Source organism: Protopterus annectens, chromosome 6.part0, assembly GCF_019279795.1.
Source record: "Protopterus annectens isolate FY-2018-M chromosome 6.part0, PAN1.0, whole genome shotgun sequence".
Lineage (NCBI taxonomy): Eukaryota > Metazoa > Chordata > Ceratodontiformes > Protopteridae > Protopterus > Protopterus annectens.
Genome location: NC_056737.1, coordinates 1,650,293,616 through 1,650,312,231, shown reverse-complemented (window position 1 = coordinate 1,650,312,231; position 18,616 = coordinate 1,650,293,616).

The window sequence follows — 18,616 nt, the reverse complement described above, 5'->3', positions numbered from 1 at the left end:
ATAGACTTATATGCTGAGAATAATGGGTATCACCATGTGGAATTCACTAGAGCTCGCTGAAAAACCTTATGCGGATATAAATGGGGCGTGCTGGTGGGATAGAGGAATCACTCAGACCACCTCCTGGGCTGTGCTGTACATGCGCAAGGAACAAAACTAGAGCACCTGGGTGGCTGTTCAAGAGAACCCATGAGTGGAGGAACTCCCTGGTCAGCCTCAGTAAGAAGCTGCGATCCCTGATAAAATCCTCCAAAGCTAGTTATGAAAACAAAATAGCCACTGATTCTAAAGACAACCATAAAGCATTCTAAAGCTATGTCAAGAATCTCAATGGCAACACTCAGATCTGATCTGAGTTACAGCACAATGGCACTAAATATACAGACCCAACTGATATTGCCAACATCCTGGCAGATAGGTTCAGTGCTAACTTTACCCCCCTCTCACCCCCTAAAGGGCCCATCTCTATACTGGAAGAATGCAAAGTTCCTGTAATCATGGCTGCACAGGTAAAAAACACATTCTCCAAAGCCAAGAACACAGCATCCATGGGACCAAGCAACATCCCAGGTTGCATTCTACATGAACTACAGAACGAACTGGCACTCCACCTAAGTACCATGTTCAATCATAGCCTCACCTCAGGCTTTGTGCCCACTGAATAGTGCACAGCGATGTTTATCCCACTCCACAAGGGGGGATCCACCACGGACCCCAGGAACTACCGCCCCATTAGCCTGACAATCCTGATCTGCAAGGCCATGGAAGATATCATCATGGAACTTATAAACAAAGACATTGGTAATCTCCAAACTCTGGACCCTACAGAGTTCAGGTTTATAAAAGACAGATCATGTCTCCTAAACCTGATAGACTTCTTTGAAGTAGTCACCAAAGCCGTAGACAAGGGTAAGGTGGTTCACACAGCCTATCTAGATCTTGCCAAGGCTTTTGACACCATCCCCCACTCAGGAATTATAGATAAACTCACTAAACTAGGTATAAATCTGTATGTCACAAGATGGATTGCCAACTGGCTCACTGACAGAACCCACACTGTGAAAGTAGCAGACTCCAAATCTGACTTCAGACCAGTGACAAGTGGAGTACCATAGGGTTCAGTCCTGGGTCCTCTCCTGTTTGGTATCTACTTCTCTGAGGTACAGGCTAACACAGAAGGTCTTTGGCTAATAAAGTTCACAGATGACTGCAAACTAGGAACCATAATCAAAACTCCTAATGATGTGGATATCTTACAAAAGGGCCTCACCGAGACAGTTGCCTGGTGTCAAAGCCATGGCCTCAAGCTGAATGCCAAAAAGTGCATTGTCATCCCCTTTGGTAAAAACTCTGTACCCATGAACTACAACATAGGCGGTAGTATACTTAACACCGAAAGTGTGATAAGAGACCTTGGGACACTGGTGGACAGTAGTCTCTCCTTTGATAATCACATCGCCACAGTAGTCAGGAAATCCTTCTTTGTGGCACACCTCATCACAAAAGGTTTCTCATCCAGAAAAAAAAGTGGTCATTGTTCCCCTCTACTCATCACTCATTAGACCCATTATAGAATACAATGCCCCTTTTAGTATGTACCTCACAAGACATCTACAACAACTGGAAAGGCCACAGAGATACCTCACAAAGAGGATTACTGGCTTCAAACGGATGCCCTACGCAGACCGTCTCAAAAAACTATAGCTTTACTCCGTCGCATATTGCCTACTCAGAGGTGATCTCTGTCTAACATACAAAGCTATGTCAAACACAGAGCTGTTGGGCATGCTCCACGTAAAGAAATCCCAATCCTACCAAGCTACACGCTCTAGGGAACTAAACCTTGTCACCACAATAAACAGAAAATGCCAGAGGGATAGATTCCTGTCCCAGAGACTTCCCATACTCTGGAATAAACTGCCTATCTATATCAAACAAAGCTTCTCATTAGCACTCTTGAAGAAAAATCTAGATGATTGGATGGGAAATAGGAAATTCACCCCGGGGATCACTTCTGTGACTCTGCTCGACAGTGGCACAGGAAAATAATTTTCTTGAGTGGCAAAAGCCAGGGTACCTTTTTGCCTGGGCTTGTATAGGCCCTAGGGCCAATAGCCTAGTACCTACTTATGAACCTATGAACAGATGTGCAAATAACAGTAGTATGGTGTCATATTACTGTAGATGATGTTGCAGTTGACTGAATGAAGAATGATTTCAGTTCCTTGCTGCAAAGCTGTTTGTGAAGCAAAAAGGGATAAGGCACCTTTGTTCTGAAAGTTCAGTGCAGTGAGAGATCAAATCCAGACCTCTGTAGAAATACACCATGTGTGCTAACATTTTCTAGTGTGTATGTCATACATTGCTTTTCCTCATGTCAAATACTTTTCTCTTGTTATTTTTTTTTTGTCTTTGATTTTTTTTATATTTTTTTGTGGGGGAGTGTTTGCATGATGCAGCGTTTATTGCAATCACAGTAATGAAAGAAATGAGCAGAGGGTTTGGCTGTGCTTCTCTCATTTGTGCAAAGTGCGGCAGTGGACAAACTGGACAGCTGAACCACCCAGGAAGCAGAAAGTACCTATACAGCCAAAATTTGAAACCAGATACATTCAATTAATTCTGTTGGGCTCTGTACAAACCCACTAAGCAGCACTGCATAGCAATTAACACAGAGACCTTAAGAATGATTATTAAATTATGAAATGTCAAGTAACTAGTCCTCTGGCAGAAGGTGTAAATGTAGGACTGGAGAACAGATGTTCCTGAGTTCTAGTATAGGGTGTACAATAAAATGAAGGCATTGACATGGTCAGAGAATACGTTACAAAGTATACCTCTTTACACGTGTTCTGTAATAATACCATTTGTGCATTATTGCATCTTGTTCTCGATAATTTTTTCAAGTTCAAATGAATGAAATACAGACAAAAAAGCAGTGTTGCTAAGGGTGCCCATTTAGCTCCAGTCTTTGCCAGCTTGCTGATGGCTAGATGGGAACACAAATTCATTATTACACATGAATATCTTGATAAGATTGCGTCCTATAAAAGATTTATTGATGATTTGTTTTTCATTTCGAAGGGCACAAGTGCTAAGTTTGATCCTTTTATTTGAAAACCTAAATGGTACAACTAACAATTTAAAGTTTACATTAGTGGCAGAGGCAGAAGTATTAATTACTTGGATGGTAATTTAAAAATTAATGAACACACTGTTGTGTTAGACAGTAAAATATATAGAACATATACTTTTATTAATTATTTTCATAACACCAGTTTTCACATGAAAAAGTCAATAATTAAAGGTCAGGTAAAGGTTTAACAGGATGACCAGTAGTGACGCTGTTTTTTTTTTTGACTGAGGCTGAAAAACTTAAAGTCATGTTTTTAAACAGAGGTTATTCCTTAACTTTGTTGGACAATATAGTCCAGGAGGTGATTGTGCTTAGAAGTGTTAAAGCCAAACCTATACTTAGATGCATCTAAGAGAATGGAGATTCATTGCATACCAACACACCTGCAAACATTTATCTTGATCTGTGAAACTGTTTCACAGGGGCATTCTCTCTCCCAATTTCTACTGATGTGGGAGTCATTAAAGACATCATATTGAACAATGGGAAAATTATTCAAGAGAATCATGAGATGGTTACCACTCTTGGTAGTAAACCACATTTTACTTATAAAAAAATCTTTGAATATTAAAGATTTGATGGACGGGGCAAAAAATCTGCATTAATTGCAATAGGTACATTTGGTACATTTAAATGCAGAAAATGCAGATATTGCAGATATATAAGTAACTGTTCAAGTGTGTTTATTGATTGCGTGAACAAAAATATTACAACCAGGGACAAGTATGACTACAGTTCCTGCAGTGTTGTTTACATAGCCAGCTGTGAATCATGTACTAGGTTTTATATTGGAAAGACTGTGAGGAAACTCTCCAAACACACACAAACATATATATACATATATATATATATATATATATATATATATATATATATATATATATATATATGTATATATATAAGCACATGATGGCTAAAAAAGATGTAAATAACACCCTTGCCAAGCATTCTTTGTATTGTTATGACTTTAGAAAATTCATTTTTTTTTTGTGTTGGACCAAGTATGGAAGTTTTTGTGGGCAATTGCAATGTTCTGCTCAAAAGGCATGAGGCTGAATGGCAGATAACGCTTACAGCTGACAGATCACCAAGTCTTAATAAACACATCCATTTAAAGTGTTCTATTTTAGCTCAGATACTTTAATTTAAACTGAGTTATGCAGGAATTAGATCTTCTACTTATTATCTGTATTAAACAACATGTGTCGGCATATTATATTTATGCTGTTTAGATGTTTTAAGCTATTTAGATGATATCTCTTTAAAGATTTAAGTATTGTGTTTTGTGATTGGTCAGTATTGTCACATGATTTGTGGTGGATATTTTAAATGGTTTCACTAATTTTATATCCATTTTTTGTTTTCTGATGAAGTTCTAAAATGAATTAAAATAAGTACTTAAATCCTCATCTGTCTCCTTTGCACCTATTCACTTCTTTGAGTTTTTAGATCTTAAGAATGATAAATTATGGAATGTCCTGTGGCAGTAGGTGTAAATGTAGGACTGGAGTACAGATGATCTTGGCTTTTAGTATAGGGTGTGCAATCATTATTTTTTATTTTATTTTTTGTTACTGTTGTGACATTGCAATTGATAGCAATGAACTGAAACATGAACAAGTATTATTTCAACTGTCTTGTGCAGATTGGTGTAAATATAAGACTGGCAGTCACATGGTCCTGGGTTTTAATGCAGGATATTCTATACTATTTTACTGTTGTTCCATTTCCCATTATATTAACTCTTAGTTATAACACTTTAGATAGTGGAGCTGATATTAATTATATGTATGAGGGATGATACAGTGTTATTGTGTTATCAGGTTAATTCCTCACTGCTTGGCACTGCTGCTCTCTGATTACCATCTCACAAATGCATTGCTCTGGTGTGCACATGCCAGTAAATGTGATAAATGGAATTGGCAGGAAAGCATCAGTCTTGATTGCTCTAGGTCTACTGGTAGACAAGGGTGGTGTTAATGGGGAAGGTGCCAGATTTAAGGCACAGTGATGGGGTATGCAGGAGTCCAGAATATTTACTGAACCCCTAGTAAAGCATCACAGCCACAGGCTTCTACAGAGAGACTATTCTGGCTTCCAGTACAAGTCTGAGACTTGGAATATATTATCCCTGGCTGTAGCCAGTGCCATCGGCATCCTGCTCACTGGAGAGTAATGTAGGTATCAATCATTTTAATGACATACAGAGGAGGAAGAGGGATTATCTCAGCCGTCAGTTGGAGGAATTTAGGACTGTGGACATACAACTGTTCTGTAAGTATCAGCTAAAAAGAGTTCTTGTAAGACTTAGAAAGCTCAATATAGGCAAGACTGGTATGCATAATGCTCTTCTTCACTTTTCTGTTCTTTCCCAGCTGTCAGAGATCAGGAGTTCAATGTCTGGGCCTATGAAACTCAACTGAAGAGATTGAGGGAAACAAGTGGTATGTATGCAGTAGATGAGAAGTCTTATTGTAGTATTAAAAGTTAAAGATAGCTTTATTGGTATTTTATAGAGTTGTATCAAATTGAGCATGCATATCCCAACAGTAAAAGCAAGTATGCATGCATTAGTCTGTATCACAAACCAATTGTAGGAGTCCAGTATTAGACTTTAGTCAGAGGTTATGGGTCCAAATGCAACAATTCACAACTATACAATACTGTTATTTCTTCAGTAATATTTACATGAAATTGAAACCTGTATACCAGTGGCACAAATGCCCTGCTGTAAACTGTAATCTGCATAACTGGGACATGCATATGTGCAACATAAGCACATTTCAAGGATTGCTTTCACCAGCCTGCAGTATAGTGTGCATCTGATAGGAGTTATACTTAAATGTAAAAGTTAAGATAATAGAGTTGTATAATTTTATTAAACCATTGTATGTCACATATGATGGTACTGATAGTATCCATTTTTCCTCTCACCCCAACCCTTATCTCTCTTTTTTTTCCTTATTGTTATTTTATTTTATTTTTATGTTTAAAAAAAAAAAAAATATATATATATATATATATATATATATATATATATATATATATATATATTTCATTTTTAAAATATTTTTTATATTTTATTTTTATTTTATTTTATTTTTATTATGTGTCATCAAAATATTTCCATGTCATCAATGTGTACCACATCAATAAATGCCCCACAGCACAGTGAGGTAGGCCAGCCCCATTGGATCAGACTGGCCCACTCTCTGGCTCCAGCATCAATGCTGAGCACATCTGGGAGCCAGTCTTGTAGCACTGCGTATGCTACCCCTGCACTACCTGTACCCTTAGGTAGTCCTGCCCTGGAGGATGGTCCAGTGGTACTTGCTGGGAGCACTGACAGAGGTGGTGATTTCATCACCTGCAGTGAGTTGCCAGAGATGGTGCGTAGGGTGGCGCACTGCACCACTGGTGCACACCTACACTGGATAGAGAGGCTGGTGTCTCTCATGTTCTGGAAGAGGAGGAGGAAGAGACATCAAGCACTCCAGCAACCCATGGAGTAAAGTGATAGTGATGACAGCCCAGGGCGTGAGAACTCGATTCTCTCTGTCTCCAAGCTTGATGACCATGAGCCTGGGTTGTCCCCACCCTCACTCCAAGGAAAGACTGAGAGATCTGTCACTGTACTCAGTATTGTGCAGCCTGCTGAAAGATGACCTATGCCTGGCCTACAGAGCAGTCGCAGACCCTTCCCTACTGGAAGTGCTGGACATCTTCAGCTCAAATGAGACAAAAATGCCTTGCTCCAGGGTTCTCAACTTAGCCTGTTACATAAAAATTACATGCTGAAGAGACAGATATATCCCCAGAAAATGACACTACTCTGTAATAGTCTCCTATTGTGTATGAAGCAGTGCTCCTCAATGACCCTGTTCATATGCAATCTTGGCAATTGGATGGGTGATTGTAAAGTCATCCCTGGGGTGGCACCTATGTCTCTCATGGAAAGGGCCAGTTGGTGCTACTCATAAAATCAGTCTGATAACATTAACCATCTAACTATGCTCAATAAGGGTACTTGTGTTTTTACACAGCTAGGCATGTAAACATCCTAGGGACATTAGGCTGGTAACCTCCTTTGACTCTATGAAGCTATGAAACAATATAGGCCTCCCAAGATCTGATCTCCCACATGGCTTGCTGATGTCATCCAGTGTAAGTTGACCTTCACTCTTGTAAAAGTCAGACTTGTGTCATGGCTGTCCCATAAAGTACTGAGTTTTGTAGTATGTGTACATAGGTAGGTAAGGCTTTTCTGTGTGTGTGTGTGTGTGTGTGTGTGTGTGTGTGTGTGTGTGTGTGTGTGTGTGTGTGTGTGTGTGTGTATGTGTCACAAACGTGGCATCTGACTAAGTTGAAATGTTTGAAGTGACCTATATCTCAGGACCATTGATGAGGTCCATATATCAGGGCTGTCTGCTAGTCCCTTTCCTGTCCATTATTTAAGTGATGGACATCACAGATGATATACACATCCTATGGTTCAAAAGCTGCTTGAAGGACTACCGATTGTGGGCAGTCATTGACTCCATCTGTGAAATTAGTATAATACAGACAGTATCAACACATGACAAAGACTGCTGTCATAGCCATTACAACACTTGAAATGACAAGAAAACATGGTGGGACTTGTTAAGTCAGGAAAACAAACACATAACCCAAGCATAATGTGGACATCACACCTTATAATCATACCAATAGGTATGTCACCTGTTTCCTGAGGTAGATGGTAAGTGGAACATCTACCAGCATGTCGTCACAGCTCTGACTACTGTAACACAAGTACTGAGTATGAGAAGGACATCCAAATCAGAGGCCATAATACCTTCATAGTTCATCACACCAAAAACTGAATACAATGCACCTTTATTCATGTACCTGTATACATCTTCTGCTGATGTGTAACTGAAGTGTACAACCTTAGACATCGTGAGCTGTCATACAGCTTATTGGCCATACCTAAGTATTCTTTTTGTGGCATATACATGGCTGTCTGATGATGCAGAACACCAATCAGGTTGTTACAGCAGATGCGTGTGTGCTACCTGTTCTGCTGCTGTACACACTACATACATAGGTGTTTGACAACATTGATGGCATGGATATTGTTCATGACAGTGTGGATTGTGCCATATATATATATATATATATGGTTCTACCTGACTTCAACACAGAGAAAGACCGACCGGAATTCGCCCGGAGAAGAAGATCGAAGACGAGAAGAAGACCCGCCGCGAGCGAGTGGCAGAACATGAACATAATGCAGAGATGCCGACATGGGGAAAGGCTGTGTGAGTATTTTGTAGTGACGGACGTTAAGGTGAGGCGAGAGCAGTGTGGTGTGGATTTGACGGTGGGTGGGGATAGGGGTTAGGTGAGAGTGAAGTTAGGGGCGATAGGGGTGGGTTGAGTAAGTTAGGGAGTTTATAGGGGGGGGGTAGGAGTGGAGTTAGGTTGAGGCTAGGGGTGGGAGGTGGGTTAAGTTAGGTAGGGTTAGGGGTTAGGGAGTGAGTTAAGGAGGTTAAGTTAGGGGTGGGTAGGTAAGTGTGCGATAGTGGGTTGACCTAGGGGTTGAGCGGCTTTTTAGTGTGGGCTTGTAGCTTTTTTTGTGTGTGTGGTGTGTGTTGTGTGGTTTGTGGAATGGTGTGGTGTTTGTTTTTGGAATTGTTTTGTGTGGTGTGTTTTGTATTGTGGTGTGGGTTTGTGTGGGGGCCGTCGGTTCGTTAGTGTCGTGTGTATGTGTTGTTAGGTATGTGGTGTCGGTGTGTTTATGTGTCGGGTATATATATATATATATATATATATATATATATATATATATATATATATATATATGACATGCACACCAGTCAGCTAGCCTGTATTGGTCATAATGTTGCATACAGGCATAGCAGTGTCCCTCCTAACACCTACATCAGATGTTACAGTGCCAGGACAGTGTGTGTGGTTGCTCTCATAGAGTGTGGAAGTATCATAATAGTTGTTCAAGTGTGTTTGTGCAGAATCATCTCTTATCACTCTAAATCACTTAAGTTATATCAGAGGCATGGGATTACTGGTGGTATTATTCTGATATTGTCCATGATTGTGGTTAGTTCTTTTCATGTTTTCCATTATTCTTTACATGTGCCCCACTTGCTGGAGAAGTCTGCTGAGATTACACTGATATTCAGGCAAATCAATTTTCACAGCTTCACAAAATGCACCCTAGCCCACTTTCTATTTCAGATCCCTAATATATGTCCTCTGTATTATTCATGTAAGGATGCCTATCTTACACTGACATCTGCCCAATTGTTACGTCACCTTGTGTGGCAGTCACATAAAACACATTTTCACTGTGCAGTCTATACTGTACCATATAGATTTGTGACTGGTGTTGCTACTACAAACATCTGCCATTGGCATGCCTTCATCTGCTGTGGATTAGGTTGTTTCATCTGTCCTCTTTTCTTGTGTTAATTCCTAGAATTCATCTGTGTGTCCCTGTTCAATACACACATTTCCGTTTCCCCATCTTGTAGATGTTAGTCCATGTACCATTACAGATCATTTACACAGATTTAGTAGAGCATGTCAGGAATGGGATATCACAATACTCTGCAATGTAGATACACTGTCCTGTACTGTGTTTGGACCATGTATTTTGCATTCATACCTCTCAACTGTTTAGATATTCACAGGATGCCCAGTAGCATTCCTTATCAAATTTGTGGCTTTCTGCCATATCACTGGGATGATCTCAGAACTGATGCGACCCAGTATTACATATATTTCAGTTCATTTCTCTTGATTGTCTAGATTTTTGCAGAACATCAAGATTTTGTCTCATATTTTTGATATTTTCCTCATAAGGTTTTGGTTTTCTGGCAAATTATTGGCATGTCATTGCAGATTGATGTCAGAAACTAATTAGCAATATTTGAGTTTTATGCATCATGCTCTTCAGAAACTTCATGCTAATGTAAATCCTATTATTCTATCAACTTTCTAAGTTGGTCAGAGCTATATTTCAAAAATGTCCCTATTTTTGACCCTTTGTCTCCTCATTATTTATAGCTTTGTCCAGATTTCTTGCTGTAAGAGGTTGAGAGATCTGTTTGAGTTTCATACTACATATCCTTCAAAATGTGAAACTTAACATAATCCCCTGGTAATTCTAGTACATTTCTATAGGGCATATATGTCAGATGTGTCCCTATTTCTGAGTCATTGTTCCTGCATTATGTTGGCCTTTTTTGAGATGTCTTGCACTAAGAGAGCTATTTGTGAAGCCCTGGTGATCATTGTGGCATTCTATGCAAATCCGTGTACTGCAAGTGCTCTCCTGTAAACAGGATTGCTATCTGTGTTCACTTACCTGGTTTCCTGGCCGGCAACACTGCTGCCAGCCATGAAACCTCACTTAAACGCAGTACACAGTATGAATATGCATTGTGCGGTGGTGCACATTGCTGCTTGCTGCACTCACATGTAAACTCCTAAGCCTGCCTATGTCTAGAAGTTTTATATAAGTTCTAAGTCTTAAATAAGCCACAGCAAAATTTGTACATCCTTTTTAAGAAATTAGCTTTATCTATAATATATATTCATAAAGATATTATTATTATTATTATTGGTATTATTATTATTATTATTATTATTATTATAATACAATTCATAATATACTTAAAAAGTTAGTTAAGGTACTTAAGTCTCTCTCTCTCTCTGTCTCTCTTCTATTTCTCCTAAAAATCCCTTCTGCAAAATGTTTTTATACATTCACATTTATTCATTCATTTACGTCTGTATGTATGCATGTATTTAACTTTGTTAAATGGGTATATGCACTGGTTGAATGATTGATTTCATCCACACCCTAGGCTCAAAAACAAAATATTTCAAACAGTGGCAACAGGCATACGAATCCATGATAAATTGTTCATTAGTGGCTCACCGGATAGTAAATTCTCTACTAGTGTAAAATTATAACAATGCTTTATTTATTTATTTATGTATTTATTTATTTGAAATTTGTTTACTGGGGTGGTCTGACTGGGTCTACAGAAACCGTTTTCAGCAGAGACCTGGGGAGAAAGGCTCTACATGCAGTATAATACAAATACAGTGTAATCCAATGCAATACAATACAAATTACATTAGAAATACTATACAAAAATAAGCTTAAAGAACAAACTATGTTACAAGATGTTGCAATATATTACTAGGCATTTAGACAATTCAACAGAGTTAAAACATTATAGACAATAATAGTCACTCTCACCATACATTATGTAGATACTGTCCAAAAAATAGTACATAGGTCGTACAATGTGTGATATTGACTGTTATAGTAGATGAAAAATAGAATGTTCATTTCAGTTAGGAAAATATCCGCCAGAAAGGTAATGATGCAGAAAGATAGTGAGAGAGTTAAGAAGAATAGAAGCAATACAGCCTGAGCAGCAGCTTAATGATATGGTATAGAACAAAGAAGAAGTTAGGAGACACTTAGGATCTTGCAGTCTGTGATTGAATGAAATGTGACAGAAGAGGATGATGAGGATAGTATGGAAGAAGAGGAAGACCTGAGCATTAGGCAGGCTTTATGCAGGAGCAGAGTCATGTATTTTTGAGATGATTTTTTAAAGAGGCTTTGAAATGGGTTAGGCCAGGCATAGACCTGGTAGCTAGAGGTAGTGAATTCCAAAGTAGAGAGACAGAGTATGAATAGAGAGAGTGACATGGTCTGCTTGTGTTTTTTGAGATTGCTAAGAGATTTTTGTTGTTAGCTGAATAAAGGCATGTGGGTTGGGGAGTTCAAGCCAATATAATTCCAAGAGTGGTTTACAGTGGTGTGTGTGATATTTAGAGTTTATGGCAACTTTGCAACTTTGTTGTAGCACTGTTCCATCTTGCTTAAGGTAGAAGTTTGTAAGTTAGTTAGGATAGGGTCACCATAAAGAAGGGAGTGAAGTAAAATGTTTTTGCAAGGGTAGTTTTGGTTGTTGCAGTCAAGAAATGTTTCTTTCTATATGAGTCCCAGTTTTTGACGAGTTCTCTTTATATTTTGCTGTATATGGGGGTCAAATGAAAGTTTATTGTCAATGATAACGCCTAGAAGTTTGGTTTCTTGCACTATTTCTATGACAGCATTATCAGATGCAAGGACGTTGAAATGATCAGTGACAGTGGAGGTGTTTTTAGGATGAAAGAGTACTAGTTTTGCCTTCTTTGGATTAAGAAAGAGTTGGGCATTTCTTAGCCAGGATTCGACTGCAGTAAAGGACTGTTGGGGTTTTGAAAGCAGTTCTGGTAGTGATTGAGCAGTACAGATTATGGTGGAATCATCAGTGTATTGAATGAGGGTCCCAGGGTGAGAGGCAGTGTAAAGTTTCTTTGTGAAAATGTTAAAGAGTAGGGGTCCTAGGATGGTGCCTTGAGGGACCCCAGTAGGGTTATGAAGAAAGGGTGAGAGTTCATTGGACCATTTCACTGCTTGTTTATAATCCTTGAGGTAGCTCTGAAACCATTTTACTGTGTTATGCGAGAAGCCTAATTTAGACAGTGTGTTAAAAAGAAAGGGGTGAGACACTGTGTCAAAGGCCTTGGAAAGATCAAGGAATACTGAGGCTGTATAGCATCCTGCATCTCTGGCCATTTTCATGGTGTCTGTAAAAGATAATAGGGCTGTAGCTGTGCTGTGGCTAGGTCAGAAGCCATCTAGGTTTTTGGTTAAAAGGTTGTTTTGCATTAGATGTTGCATTACCTGCTGATGGATACCTCTCTCAAGAATTTTGGACATGGGTGACAAGATGGATATAGGATGGAAATTGGATGGAAGAAAAGAGTTGCCTCCTTTGTGGATGGTGGTGGTGGGAGATTGTTTCCATATGTTAGATACTTCTGATTTAGACAAAGACCTATTTATAAGGATACTGATTGGGTAAGCGACTAAGGTAGCAGCCAGTCTGAGGTAGTGTGGTGGAAGATTGTCAGGTGAGGTAAAGCAGGGTTTTAGTTTTTGTAGCAGTTTCTTAATGGTGTCAGTGGGTATGGACTGAAATGAGAATGGGGTTTCTATGACATTTATTTAGTAGGAGGGTTAATAATGACATGGTTAGAAGTAGTTGATGGTCTGGGGTTGGTGTCTGAATATGTTGGAGGGCAGGGATGTCCAGCATTAGGGGTGTTAGTTAGGAGGTCCGAAACTGATGTTATGAAGTGCTTGTTAAAGTTTTCAGCTATTTGTGATGGAGGGTTATCAGGTGATAGGGTGTGCTCTCCGTTTCTTCCAGGGTTAAGTAGAGAAGATATGGAGTGTCAAAATTTACTGGGATTGATTTTATGCTGGAGATGAAGCTGGGAATAATATGACTTCTTATCTCTGTTGATTAGTTTTGTCACTTTGTTACGTAGTTGTTGTTGTTAGGTAGTGTTTTGAAATTAACATGATTTTGTTCATTTTGGTTTTGTTTCCAGGTTGACCAGGCTAGGCCCCTTTGTTCCCTCAGGTGCTTACATTCCTTAGAGAGCCATGGTCCTGAGTTTGTTTTGATTCCTTTCATATGAATGGGAGCTAGCATATTAAGTATGTGAAGGAAGGTGTTATTAACGTATAGTACAGCATCATTAAGGGGTAGTTGTTTAAGGGGTGTTCAGTCTATTTCATGTAGGAGATTGTTGAATTTATGCTGACAAAAATTAGTTCCTAACTGATTTTACAGTGTGTACTCTTAGTTGTTGGGGGTTTGTTCTAAGGAAATAAACTGGTAGATGATCACTAAGAGAGCTAGACAGTGTACCAGAAGAGGGGTATTGGCAAGGTGGGATACTAGGATCCAGTTTAGAGTGGATTGGCAGGTAAGATCTTTGCTGTATCTTGTTGGAGTATTGATAAGCTGAGAAAAAACATACAGGTTTATACTATTTGTGGAGGAGTTGGAAGCTATGGTTTGCCAATCTATATTTACATCTCCTAAGATTATTGTTTCGAGGTTTATTGTTTGGGATGTCTAGGATAAAATATTTTCTAACACTGGTATATTGTTACCTGGCAGAATATATATTACTATTATACAAATTCTTTTTGATATGTTGAGGTTCAAAAAGAGATTAGTACCTCAGAAGTGAAAAAGATGGGTATATTACTGATGTAGGGATTGGTGTTGAGTGTAGAGCGATATAGAAGTGTTAACCCTCTCCCCTTTTTTTTAGATCAATCTCTTCTGGTTATTGTAAAGTTTGGAGGTATTATTTCTGAGTCTTTTACATTGGGGTGTAGCCATGTTTAAGTAAGGGCTAGTATGTCAGGTTTATTTTGATCAATCCAGGCATGCAGAGGGGCTATTTTATTACATATACTTCTAAGGTTCAGTGTAAGTATGTTTAAATCTTTGGGATTACTTTTGCAGTTTGGATTAGTGGGTGGGCCAGGGTTAAGATGTATGTCTCCACATTTGAGCAGATAGGTAATGAGGAATGAGTACCATGGGAAGTGTTTTTTATTCCTATGTGATGGTACTAGTGTCAAGTGTGGTTTCATAGGAGGTGATGAGGCCAATTTGTGGCCTGAATAATATGGGAGGGTATAGGGGAAAAGCTGGGACGAGATATGTGGGAAGCTGTGTTGTTTATTGGGAAGAGGGATGGAGGAGGTTGTTGATGTCCAAAAACAAAACGTAACTGAGGAAAATAAACGACTTCACCACAAAAAGAACTCTCACCGCTCTTACTCCGACACCAATCACCACTACTTCCACGTACTAGTAGCACGCCTCAGTAAACACAGAACTGTCTTTAGTCGATGTTTAAAAACCAAGTCTTTTTTATTTTTAAAACTTTAAATGCGCTTGTTTAAACATACATTTTTCGTCGGGACCCCTGTCCCAACTTCATCAGAAGTACAAACCGCCCCATAACTACGCTCAACTAATATATCTACTTCACCCAGTTAATGTGTTAATTAGTTAAATACCATTTAAAATTTAAAATAGCTGCCTTAAAGATCCTTAAAGTGACTATGTGCTGGGTGATTTGATAACAGTGAGACTCATTACTCACCTGTTTTGTTATATACTACATTATAATATCATCTTTATTTTTTATTTTTTATTTTTTATTTTTTGTTATTTGTGTATATATGTCACTAAATGTACATGTATATATATATGTTGAGTCTCATTATTGACCTGTCTTTTTCTTCATGTTAAATTTTTAAAGTATGAATTATAACTAATATAAAATATAAGTTGAATTTGATTTGATGAAATTACTCACAATAAAATTATTATGTTATTAATATTAATGTTCAAACTATTTATTAATAAATAAATGAATGTATGTAAATATGTACAAATAAATCTATATGAATAAATCTAAATAATTATGTACATATTATGTTATATTGTATTGTGTTATATTGTGTTGTATAATATCTGGCCGATTAGATACCATGTATTAAGTTGTATTGTGTGTTACAAAGTGTCCGTTTCACTTACTAATTCACAACTTCTGGATACGTGTCTCTAATTATCAAAACTGGTTTAGTTAAAAAATCTTTTAAAATTTTCTAAAATGTAATAGTCCAATATGTGCATGAGTGTAAGTGTATAACTATGCATATTTATTTATTTATTTATTCCATATACATCAAACAACGTTAATAAGAAGTTTTTTTAAAAAGTTTTTTAAAATTTATTTGAATTAATAACTGTGACAATTTAAAAATTTAAAAATAAATAATTTTCAATTCTAATTTATCTGTCCAGATTTTTCAATCTCAAGATACATTTTAATGAACACACTTCATTGATACCTGGAGCCCTACATGCATTAGTTCTTAGTTGCCATAATAGCTCCCTTCTTTCTAAGAGGAGGCATGTCTAGCTAAAGCATTTTCCATTCTTTTTGCATTTATATTGTAAATGTTTTCTTTTATTCTTTCTACCAATCTCCTATCCGTTTTCCCTATATAAAATGCGCTACATGAAGCGCACTTCGCTAGGTAGACCACTTGTTTACTGTTGCAATTATATTTAGCTTCTGAAAAATACTTTTTACCATTTATAGTAAAACTTTTGCCTACATCAATATGTTTACAGCAGTTGCACATGCAGCATTTGTGCATCCCTGCTTGTGTTATAAAAGTTTTATTCTTCCTTTGTAAAATTTCTTTTAAATTCATTCCTTTTCTATATATCATCCTTGGTTTACATGGTAACAACTTACTAAACAGGTTGTCATTCAACAGATATTCCCAGTTTTTCACCATAATATTAGATATTAACTTTGAGTCCAAATTGTATGTACAAATAAAATTACAGCTTCGATTTGAATTGTCATTTTGTGTTCCAAATACTATCATCTCACGTTGACTTCCTCCTTCCACATTTATTTGTAACACTTGGCCCTGTAAGTCTTTTAGCCTTAACATAGGCACATATATGCCCTCACTCCTCTTGTATTTTACTTCCATGAATATTTTGTTTAAGAAGTCAGGCGGGTAACCCCTTTGCATGAAGAAGTTAAATATTCGATCACATTCTTCTTCAAATTCAGTGTCAATTGAGATCATCCGGGCTGCCCTTACGAGCTGTCCTTTCACAACAGATTTTTTCTGGTGCCTTGGATGGCAACTCGTGAAATGCAAGTACATGTTGCAGTATGTTTCATTTCTATATATTTTCGATAAATAGCTTCTCTTTTCATAGTCCTTTCTGAGAGAAACGTCTAGATAGTCTATTCTGTCTCTGTCATGTTTAAATGTAAACTGTAAAAAATCTGTCGTGTTGTTAAAACTTGCTAGGCAGCACTCCATTTCATCTTCCGTCCCTTGAAATAAAATGAAAATGTCATCCAGGAAACGTGTATAGAATGTCAAATTCTTTTTGAATTCAATTTTGTTTAGAAGGAATGACCTCTCCCAATAAGCCATAACTAGGTTTGCGATGGCTCCACCACATGGTGAGCCCATCGCTACACCTACTTTTTGATGGTAAATAGTGTTGTTGAACATTATGTAATTGTAAGACAATATTGTGTCAATTAGTTCTTCGACCAATGAAATTTCACTGTTTGGCGCATTATAGAGACGCAACATGTTAGCAACCCATTCTGTTGCTATCTGGTGTGGAATACAAGAACTAATTAACACATTAACTGGGTGAAGTAGATATATTAGTTGAGCGTAGTTAGGGGCGGTTTGTACTTCTGATGAAGTTGGGACAGGGGTCCCGACGAAAAATGTATGTTTAAACAAGCACATTTAAAGTTTTAAAAATAAAAAAGACTTGGTTTTTAAACATCGAGTAAAGACAGTTCTGTGTTTACTGAGGCGTGCTACTAGTACGTGGAAGTAGTGGTGATTGGTGTCGGAGTAAGAGCGGTGAGAGTTCTTTTTGTGGTGAGGTTGTTGATGTGTTTTGGTGTGTGGGGATATGTGAGGATATAGCTATAGCGAGGTTTGAGAATTAGATTTTAGATTATTTTCCCACCCTAGGTGCATGGGATTAGTTTTCCAATACAGGTGCTATAGGGCAGCATGAAGGGGGTGTTGCACTACTCAGTGTGCCATCCTTCAGATGAGAATTCAAACCAAGGCCCATCTAACTGAGTTGGTGGTAGCTGAGAGTCACATGAAAGATTCCATGGCACACATGGGAAAGAGTAAGGGTCAGATTCCAAAAGACCTGATCGCATTGTAAGTGGCTTACTTTGGTGTAGGGCCTATCTATAAACAAGCTTAATACAGGGTATCAGATTCCAAAATACCTGATCTCAGCCAGTTCTCAGTGTAAGTGGTCACTTGAACTGAGAGCAAGTCTTTTGGAATCAAAACCTAAGTGTCCTTCATTTAAATACATTTACAAAACCCTTCTTTTCATTTAAGCTACACTGATCTTAAAAACAAAATAAAAATATATATATATATATATATATATATATATATATATATATATATATATATATATATGAGTTAGCAAAAAACAAACACATCCAGTAAAACTCAGAACAAAGCATTTTAAAATAAAACAAATCTTTTCATCCTTTCTAGCCTCCCCTATACTTTTGGCTTAATAAAAAAAAATTCTGTATTTAATTAATTCTGTCATATTCATTTTTTGTTATGCAAGACTTGACTACATCTTGTTTGCAAAATATTCTACACCACTGTAAAACAGTTTCTTTCACTTCTGTCTCCTTTTCATTAATGTAACATTGATAAACCCTATAAAACCTTATTACTTCTCCCACTTTAAATAAAATGTTATAAGTTTTAACTTTTCCAATAAAGTCATTAATCTTGTACATTTATCAGATTACACTCTGCTACATCTTCTGTTTGACATCTACTCATATCATTCATGGCTTTGCATGGAATTGCTCACTTACTGATAACTTATTTATCAGCAATCTGCATAATAAATACCAGGACTCATCTACCTTCTTAAATCTTTTCATCTTTTTATTTTCAATAGAATGCATCATGGC